General features: G+C 40.8%; 1 pseudogene; it reads left to right on the top strand.

Moving 5' to 3' along the window:
• The first annotated feature begins 6,762 nt into the window (after positions 1–6,762).
• On the top strand, positions 6,763–7,413 carry LOC119242144 (elongation factor 1-beta-like; annotated as a pseudogene).
• Positions 7,414–10,248: the final 2,835 nt, after the last annotated feature.

A 10,248-nucleotide genomic window follows, 5' to 3' on the forward strand; every position in this document is an offset into this window, starting at 1 on the left:
AAATCCTTCTTACTATCACATTTTATTAGGATTAGCAGTATTATTCTTGTCATAAATATACTGTGCATTTAGATCTTGACCAGTTTCATCCAAACCTACATTTATACTTTAACTCATTCTAAGTCAGTACAAGCTGTATGAAGCAGTGTTCCTCTCTACTTTCCCCGCTAAGTTGGCAGGAGCTGGAGAGGTAAGGAAAAACTATGGGGAAAGGCAGCAAGGAACAGGCTGGGGCAAGCGTCAGTTACACTAGGAAGATGAGCAAAACAATCAAGAATTGGCTTGGGGCCTCCCCTGGTGGCGCAGTGGTTGAGCACTGGGCTGCAAAGCTGCCCGCAGCCTCTGCAGCGCTGGTTTGATCCCCAGCCGCTGGCGCTGGCGAGGGTCCCACATGGCGGGCAGACATCTCCAGCCGCCCCCCCCACCAACACCCCCCCCCCCACCGCTGCTGCTCCCCTCAGCAGTGTACTTCGTTAGTCTGCCTGTTCTGTTCCCCACTCTGGCTCTGGTGAATTCTCTCAACCTCCCGAGCTTCTGACTGTACCCAGTGCTTGTATAAATTAATTAATTAATTAAAAAAAATGGTTTGAACAGAAGAAGACTGTCCAGAGTATGGGTTATACAGTGTAGAGGTAGATGTAGCTAGAAAATGAAATGGAAAGAGGACTGAGTAAAAAATACATATGAAGAGTCAGATGGTAGGGTGAGATGCTTGAGCCCAGAACAGGGCTAAGATAGATCAGAACATGGAATCTGATTCAGGTTCTGGGATGCTCACCACTCAAGACTGCTTGGATTTCCTCTCCAAGCAGTGAAGAATCAGTGCAGAACATTTGTGGGATGAAGTGAACATGGTTCTCATGGCACACCTGGCACAGAGGCATAGCCCAAGTTCTGAGTCTCAGCAGCAGGGTGAGAGGTCCACCCAGCAGGAGATGCAGGCTGTGGACTCACTGCCTTCTATACCTGCAGCAGCAAGCACACAGAAACAAACCCAGCTACATGTTCTGACAATCATTTTGCTACTTAGCAAGTCAGGTCTCACGTGTGGGCTGTGGGTCTTGAAACTGGCTGAGTTCAGTGAGGGCCATGTTTATTGAGTTGCAAGGTCCAGGGGCTTTACATTTTAATCCCATCATAAAGATTATAGAGATCATGGAATAGTGAGGGTAAAAGCAGATGGGATAGATGTTGGGACATCAGGGAAAGACAGAACCAGAAAGCAGCAAGGAATTTTAAATACCGCAGGCTTGGAAATGGGGAGATATATGAGACTGTGAATGGCTAAAGGACAGTGGCTCCCAGGATGGCCTGTGAGACACTATCACAATATGACCCCATTGCAACCCCATTCATTGGAAAGGAGAAGAAGTATTTTGGGCAATAACTCTGAGCCTTAGGATCCCAGAAATGAAGTGCCCTGATCAGTAGGAGAAGTTAAAGCATCAGGGCAAGTTCTCCTTTTTGACAATTACTAACTGAACAGCATGCACACATCTTAGAAGGAGGCAGAGAAGGTCACCGCCACATGCCTGTGGTCTGAGTAACATCAAAATAGATTTATTCTTTTGGGTTCTGAGGACTTCCCACTTAAGCTACAAACACTCCATTCTTTTGTCAACCTACACCTTAATTGCTGGAAAACATTTGAACTGGGTCCAGTCAAAAATCAAAAGGAAAATACACAAAGTCAATAGCTGCTCTATGCACCAGCACAGATTAGTTATGGAAAGAAAAAAGTTGAGTTTCATAAAAGCTTTGGAAGTAACAGTATTTAGAAGTAGGCTGAGAACAAGTAATAATCTCTTTAAAAACAATTATGTAACATTTCTGAGAAATGCAAACAACTCTGAATAGCAACATGATCATGATCTTCCATCAGAAGTTCTAGCATGAAAGCCCCTGGTATTGTGACATTGAAAAGAAGGTTTGAGACCCAAAAGCAGGTCAAGGTTGTAGGAACAATGTCTGAGGAAGACCTCAGTCATCCCAGGGGATCACTGACATGCACCATCTCACTGGCACATATGAGAGTTTATTGGGGGAAAAAAGTATAGGTAGGCAGGTAGAACATATTTGGTAGGCAGTATACTCTTGGAAGGAATATTTTTTCATTATTTTTTCATTGAGGTAGCAATAGTTTCCATCACTGTATAGGTCTCAGGTGTACAGTTTCACACCTCAACCATCTATACATATCACCCTACACCCAAAGGTCCAGTCACCATCCTCCACCCACCAATCAGCCACCTGTACCCATACCCTCCTGGGAACTACCATTCTGTTTTCAGTATGAATGTCTGTTTTGTCTGTCTTTTTTCTTTATATTCCACAGATGAGTGAAATCATAAGCTATTTGTCTTTCTCCTTCTGACTTATTTCACTTAGCATCATTGCCTCCAGTTCCATTCACATTGTCACAAATGGCAAGAGTTCATTTTTTTAATATAGCTGAATAGTATTCTATTGCGTGCATGTGTCATACCTTTTTAATCCATTTATTTTCCCTTGGGCACTAAGGTTTTTCCATATCTTGGTTATTGCGAATAGTGAAATGAAGATGGGGGTACACATACATTTTTTATTGTGTTTTCATATTCTTGATGTAAATGTTCAGGAGTGGATTGTTGGAGTATATGATGTTTCTATTTTTTTAAATTTGAGGAACCTCTTTTCCATAGTGGCTGTATCAATTTACATTCTGGGAGAGCAATGTTGTAACAGTACAGTCTTCCTGCTTGAGAAAATGGCCTCATTTGGAGGAGAGTTCATGGAAATTTCATGGCTGGCCCCAGTCTGCTCCTTCCATCAAGTCACTGTAGACCCACTGAGCTGTCAGACGGGGGGAGACAAGGAGCCTCCAGAACTATTTGGATCTGTCCGCAATGTAATCTAAATATTTAATGTAAGGCCATCATGAAAGGCCATTAGGACTTTTTTAATTTTGAGAAAATGTGAAGTGTTTTTGGATTGCTGACACAGTTGGCTAAAACAAAGATGTTATTAGAAACAGAGAATTAAGTCGTGATTTGCAATCATTAATCAATGAACTGTAGACACTATTGTTAGTGTTCTCATTCCCAAGACTACATGCAAAGGGAAAGAAGTAAGCACATCTGAGAAGTCCCTGCCTCAGTGGAGGACTATGGTTCCTTGGTGCTGGGCAGGTTGTAGTGACACCCACCTAAAGGAGGTGATCCTATACCTCTAAATCTTACACAGTGTTGTAAATCAATATTACCTCAATAAAAAAATGTAAAAAAGAAAAAAGGTTAGAAATCCATAGATTGATGCAATAACAAGAGATAGGAAAATAGGTAAGAGAAGACAAAAACAATATTTATAATCTATTGAAATCTGTCAAACCAGGCTTGTCATCAGTCCCCCGCACTGGTGCCCTACCCCAGGAATGATGGAGATGGTCAGAAGGCCAGTACTTTCAGGTCACATAAACAAGCACAAGTGGGAAAGCTCTGAGAAACAGAAATCAGAAAAAAAGGCTAATATTGAAACATCTAAAAACCCATTTTCATTTCAAGGTTCCTAGTTTGACACATTTAATATATTCATGCCTTTTGCTTCTATAAAAGCAGAGCTTAAGAAATCAAGTGATCATTTCATGGCATTAAGAATTTAATGCATTAAACAGCTAGTAAGATTCAGTATTTGATTTTCCATAATGCTTGAAGTGTTTTATATTTCAGCTAGACTAGTCTTCTGAAACTGAAACACATGGTATAAGGAGAACTTTGATTTCTTGTAAATTACAGAAATTTGTACGGACACATTTGAAAACACACTCATTAATATATATCTTCAACAATACTGGATTTGCAAATGTGGACATGAGTTATCTTACCAAAACTATTTCATTTTTGGGTAAAATTCCATAAATACCTGAAAAAAAAAAACCTCCTAAAACCTTCTAGAAATAGAAGTAAATAGACTTACTATCATTAGTCAAAAATATCAAGGCAACTGATATCCTGAAAATTCAGTCCTTTGTACAGCCTTCTACCATCTGGACAATAGTGTTTGAATCAAGCTTTTCATTTTAAGAGAATATTCATGTGAATAGACAGAGACACAATTCTGTAGAATGAAGTGTATTTGGTGAGGACCTGCCTTATCTCCACTCCAGGGTTCCAATCAGTCAGGCCCTGAGAGACACCCATTGCTCTGGGTGTTCACAAGTGTGCTGGGTACAGACAACCACGTGAGCACCCAAATGCCTCTCCTGGCTTCAGCTGCACTTGGGTCCTTTAAGGGGCTCAGTTGGGGATGCATTGGCCTGACAGAGCCCACGTGAACTAAACAATGGAAGAAGTTCAGGCAAAAGAGCAATCTAGGTGTGCCCTAAGTAAGCGTGTGAGGAAGAATAAACTCAACAGTATTCATTGTATTTTTTTTTAATTCCTTCATTCTTTTCCTATTTCCTAAGGTAGCTGGAGACCCTCTGCTTCCAAGGGGCTAGAATGAAAACTAGAGCCTTTTCCCTTGAGAGAAAAGTCTAGTAGACTCATCCTTCCTTTCCCTGGTTTGTGGTTCTGTTTCTTTACTACTTGGCAAGTGTTGACAAAGGAGGAAAACCTGTTTCATGGCTCAGAAAATTGCTTAGGCTGATGCAAGCCCCTGCGTGGGATGTTTCCCGCATGTTACTTATCTCATCCTGTGTACCTGACCCCCTCTCCTCCATCTGGTGCCGGCTCTTTATTGCTTCATCAGCTTCAACCCTAAAGGCTTCATATATGGGTGGAGGCCCAAATTACTTTTGTAGCTCCAGAAGGCCTGCCTCAGGGCTCTTCCAGGTTTTCCCTTGTAAATCTTCCTTATTTGCTGAGTAAGTGGCAAGGACTATCTTCTGGTTGAATTCATGACTCTAAGAGCTGAATGGAAACTAAGATGCAGGTCGAGGATATGGCCAAAGAGGCCAGTGACCCATACAACCCTTTAAACTTTGTTACAGAGCAAGGCAACTGAGAGCCAGGATATTGTTGAGACCCTATCAGGTAATGGCAAATTAAGCCGAGTAGTGGCAAAACTAGTTACACTTTGGGTAGAAAGGATGCCTGTCAGTTTGTCAAGATAGATGAATGTGGGGAGGTTAAATAGCGACAAGAAGAGGCAAGCTGGTGATGAAATTCCGGGAGTGGTGCCTTTCCTTGGTGCTATCTTCCTAGTGTGAACTCAGGACAAACAAAGGGAAACATCTAAATTCTACTCCAAAGTGGATGAGATATGGGTCCATGCGCCCTAATACTTTATCACTGGTGGAATTAGGAGTTTTGTGAAAGCCTGTGCTGCAGAGTTGGGGTTATAGATGAGGGTTGCTTTAAGTGGGTCTAGAGATAATGATTGTGAGTTGTGGGTGTAGAGGATTTTTGAGAATCTTACCCTCCTAACTGGATGGGCTCCAGAAGTGTTGCAGTAAATTTTAGCCAAAAACCTTTCTCTACCCAGACAGGATCAGAGAGAATGTTCATGGTAAGTTTGCTGATGTGTCTTAGAAGCTTCTGAGAGTCTCTGCATTAGACCTATAGTCTCTATGCAAGATGAGGGGAGGCAGTTGAGCCTCAAGAGTAGATGCTTGCTTACCTTATAGGGTTATTTGTCTGATCCTTACTTCCCGGACTCACAGAGAAAGTTCTTGAGCCACAAAAGCATCTCTTCCACAAATATGACTCTTGTACTTGTCTGTAGACTGCACCAATTCTGGACAATGCGCTTCATATTTCCTGGTTTTAGAAAAGCAACCTTCTCATTGGCATCTTTTTCCAGGAATTCCTGCTTAGCATGTTGGCACTGCCCCCACAATGGCCCTGCCTTCTGCTTATCTTGTTCCCAGGTTTTGAGAACGAATGGGAATAGAATTTTTGAGACTGTTCCCCCTTTGTCTTTTGTAAAACATAGTTCTGCAGTATGGAACGTGTTACTAGTAGAAAGGGTATGTTGGGCTGGATAGCAGAAGAACTTACAAGGCCTCACAGAACATGAATAAGACAAAGGACACAGAAAGCAGGAGACCGTGCAGGCCAACATCTGGAGACAAGAACTCCCCAGTGCAGCTTCCCAGTGTCTTCATCTGCACAAGGATGTACTAGTCTCCAGATTGACTTGCCAAGAATTGTGTGATGACAGATCTCTATTTTGGGAGAGATACTTAAAAGTTTCAGTAGGGTCTTTTAAATGTCTCTCTTAGTCACATAGCCAAGCCAGGTTATCCAATAGGTCACAGGGGTAAAAGCCATCAATAAACAAACTGGTCCTGGCCAACACTAGGAGAGTTTGCCTTTAAACAGCACATTATAAATCATTAGTGTCCCTTATCTTAGCTGAGTCAGTGCCAGAATCCCAGGAATTCCCAGAGATAAACATGGAGTTGTCTGGTCCAGCTGTAAGATAACCATCCTATCCTCTCTGACACTTACTTGGTCATGCCTTTTAAATTGTAGGTTGTGACTTTTTCTTTTTCCTGAAACCTTGGCCATTTGTAGAACAGAAAGAAAAGGACATTTTCCAAAGCAATAACTCCAGTGAGCATTGTTTTAAACACGCCTGGTTAACAAGTTCCTAGCACTAGCAAGCATGCTCACCATCATATATAAGTTTAACAGTAGTTTCATCTCCTTCCAGCACTGAACATATTTTGGAGATAGATCACTTCTTGAAGAACTGAGACACAGACTTTTTCCCTCAGTGCTAGGTGCTTTCTGCCTGTGCTCCTCTTTCCTTTCTCTTGACCATCTCCAGTATCATCTCACCATGGGTTTTGGAGTCTTGAAAAGGCCCATAGGCTTTCAGGTGCTCAATGATGACTTGGTGGACAATAACTACATTGGAGGCACATGCCATCGCGCGGATGTGGCAATATTGGAAGCAGTTTCCAACCCACCACCTGCCAACCTTTACCATGCCCTATATTATTGGTATAACCACATTAAGATTTTCAAAAAGGAAAGGGTCTGTCCTCCAGGAATGAAGAAAGCATTAGGTAGACATGGCCCTGCTGATGTGAAAGACACCACAGGAAGATGAACTTGCTCGCTGGATCTGATGAGAAGGAGGAAAGTGAAGACACAAAGAGGTTAAGAGGAAAAAAAACTTGCACTGAGTGAGCCAAAGAAAGTCAAAAAACCTGCATTATTGCCAAGTCGTCCATCTTATTAGGTATGAAACTGTGGCATGATGAGCCAGACATGGAAAACTAGAGGAGTGCATGAGAAGCATTCAAGTAGACAGCTTGGTTAGTGGCTCTTCTAAACCAGTACTAGTGGGTATGGAATTAAGGAACTTCAAGTTCAATGTGTGGCTGAAGACAATAAAGTTGGAACAGACAAGCTGGAGGAGCAGGTCACTGCTTTTGAGGACTATGTGCAGTCTACGGACAGACATGGCTCTTTCAACAAGACCTAAACTCCATCATGGATCAAGGCCCTTACAAAAGTTTGAAAGATGAAAAGAAAAGGACATATAATTTATAAGCCATAAAAACCACCCTTTAAAAGCACACAGTTCAGTAATTTTTAGTGTATGTACAAGATTATGTAACTATTTCCATTACATAATTGCAGAACATTTTTGTCATCTTCCCCCCAGACCTCCTCTCTCATTAGCAGTCACTTGTCATTTGCCTCCTCCTCACCCTACCTTACAACCATAAAATCTACTTTCTGACTTGATAAACATAAGTCTGCCTACTTATGAACATGTCCTATGAATGGACTCATACAATATGTGACATTTTTGTGTGGCTTTCTTCTTTTAGCATTATGTTTTCAAGTTTCATCCATCTTGTAGTATATATCAGCCCCTCACTCCTTTTTTAGACTGCTGTATTGAGATATATTTCACATACTACATCATTCACACATTTAAGGAGTACAATTCAATGGTGTTCATTATATTCAGAATTATGCACCCATCACCACAATTGACTTTAGAATATTTTCATTCCATCTTTCATATACTGTATTTGGAATTCCTTATACTTTGTGGATAAGTAGACTAATGATTTTCATCAAATATGGGGTGTTTTTGATTATTATTTTTTCAAATATTTTTTCCACTACTTTATCTCTCTCCTGACTCCCATAATGCATATGTTGGTGACAGCTATTCTTGATGCACAAACCTTCAAGGATCTATTCATTTTTCTTTATTTTTTTTTTCTATCCTCAGACTAACTAATCTCAATATTCAAGTTTTCTGATTCTTTCTTATGATGCTCATATCTGTGATTGGGGTCCTCAAGTGACAATATCACTTCAGTTATTGCACCTTTCAACTCCAGAATTTATATTTGCTTCTTTTAAAAATATTTCTGTCTCTTCAATATTTTTAATTTGATGCACATTATTCTCATGCTTTCCTGTAAGTCTCAAAAGCTGGTTTCTTTTAGTTTTTTGAATATATTTAAACAGCTGATTCAAAGTCTTCATCTACTAATTCCAATATCTGGACTTTCTCAGGTACAGTTTCTATTGTTTTTGGTCCTGTTTGTTGTCATATTTTTTGTTTCTCTGCATGTCTTACAATTATTTTGTTAAAAATTGGAATTTTATGGGGCCTCCCTGATGGCACAGGGGTTAAAGTCTCAGCTCTATCAGGCTATTGCCAGACACTGGCATGAGTTTAATCCCTGGCCAGGAAGCTGACCCACATGCCACAGCAGACCTCTCCTGTCTAGCCCACTGCTCCCCTCAGCAGTGTATTTCAGTGGATCTACCTGTTCTGCTCCCCACTCTGTCTCTGGTGAATCCTCTCATCCCCTGCACCTCTGACCTACACCCCAGGTCTTGTATGCATAAATAAATTTTTAAAATCTTATAAAAAATAGAAATTTTACATAATGTGATGTGGTTACTGGAGTTCAAATTCTTCTATGTTCCCCAGAACTTGTTTTTGCTCCTTTTGTGATTATTTGTTTAATGAATTTTCAGAACTAATTTTGTAAAGTCTTGGTTTTTTTTTAAATGTGTGGCCAGTGAAATATTCGCTGGTTAGCTTAGTGATCAAATAATGATTGGATAGAGATAAATCAATAAGCCACTCTCCTGAGTGGCTCTGTGTGTGTTTTGGGGGCATGCCTTCAACACTCAGCCAGGCAGTTGAACAACCTCTGCCTTAGTTTTCCTCCTTATGCAAAACCTGAAAGTCAGCCAGAGGTGAGAGCTTAGGGTCTTCCTGAGTGTGTTCATACCCTTATAAGTGCACAGTGCTCTCTACATGCAAATGGTCTTCTAACTTCCCAGGAATCTATCAATAGATGAATCTTAGGAAGATCCTAAGATTTCAAACTAAAGGTTATACAGCTTGTCAAATCCCCTATGGGTAGACAACTTATTCACCAGTTTTCCCTTTTAAGCTTTTTGGTTAGGCCATTGTTTGTCCCAACTATTACCCATTGCCTTAGGCAGCTGCAGTGTTATGCAATTCCCTCTGTTTTCAGTAAACAACCCCAGGGTGGGAAAGTTGCTCAGCAATGGAAGAGCTCTGAGGAAGGCCAGATAAAGAGAGCCTGGTGAGTGGGCTCAGAGGGAATCAGCAGGCAGAGAAAATAATAATAATTTGAAGGACTTTGCATTCTCTCCAGTGTATTTCAGGCAGCTTATTTTGCCTATGATTATAAGCTAGTATTTTCAAAGCTATGTCACTGTTTTTACCAAGATTCAACTGTTTTTTCTTGAAGAAATTATCCCCAGATTGTTGCAAGTCTTTGGTTAGCTTCTAGAATTCTGCAATGGTTGATTCTAACAATGTTTTTTTCTTTTGCCGTATTATCATTGCTTGTATAGATGAGAGGATTTTTTTTTTTTCCCTAGGACTCAGGTTTAAATGGAAGACTGTATTGTATGTCTTTAAATGATGTTTCTCAGTTTGTTTTATTATTGATATTAGTGGTATCATAGATTTTTTTAAAAAATCAAATTAATCTTACCAATTACACCAAGGAATAGCCCCACTATATGAACCTGTCACCTTTGCTCTTGCACTACCACGCCTCTAGCTTTATTCAGTCTTTCCCCTCTCCTTCCCCATAACATTAGACCAGATACGTTGAGCACAAATCTCTTTAGTAGTCCTCCGTCGCAGTTGGCTGGTGCTCCCTCTAGTGGCGCCACAGTGGACAATGGATTTAAGATTGCCGGGCGCTCACAGGTTGGAGAATAGTTGTTTTCCTTTCTCTTGCAGCCTCCAGCTTGTCTTGTGTCTTTCTCATTCCCATGTTTTCCCTAGGAACTGTTTTGG

This window comes from Talpa occidentalis, unplaced genomic scaffold (assembly GCF_014898055.3).
Source record: "Talpa occidentalis isolate TD23 unplaced genomic scaffold, MPIMG_talOcc4v2.1 talOcc4.12, whole genome shotgun sequence".
In the NCBI taxonomy this organism is placed as follows: domain Eukaryota; kingdom Metazoa; phylum Chordata; class Mammalia; order Eulipotyphla; family Talpidae; genus Talpa; species Talpa occidentalis.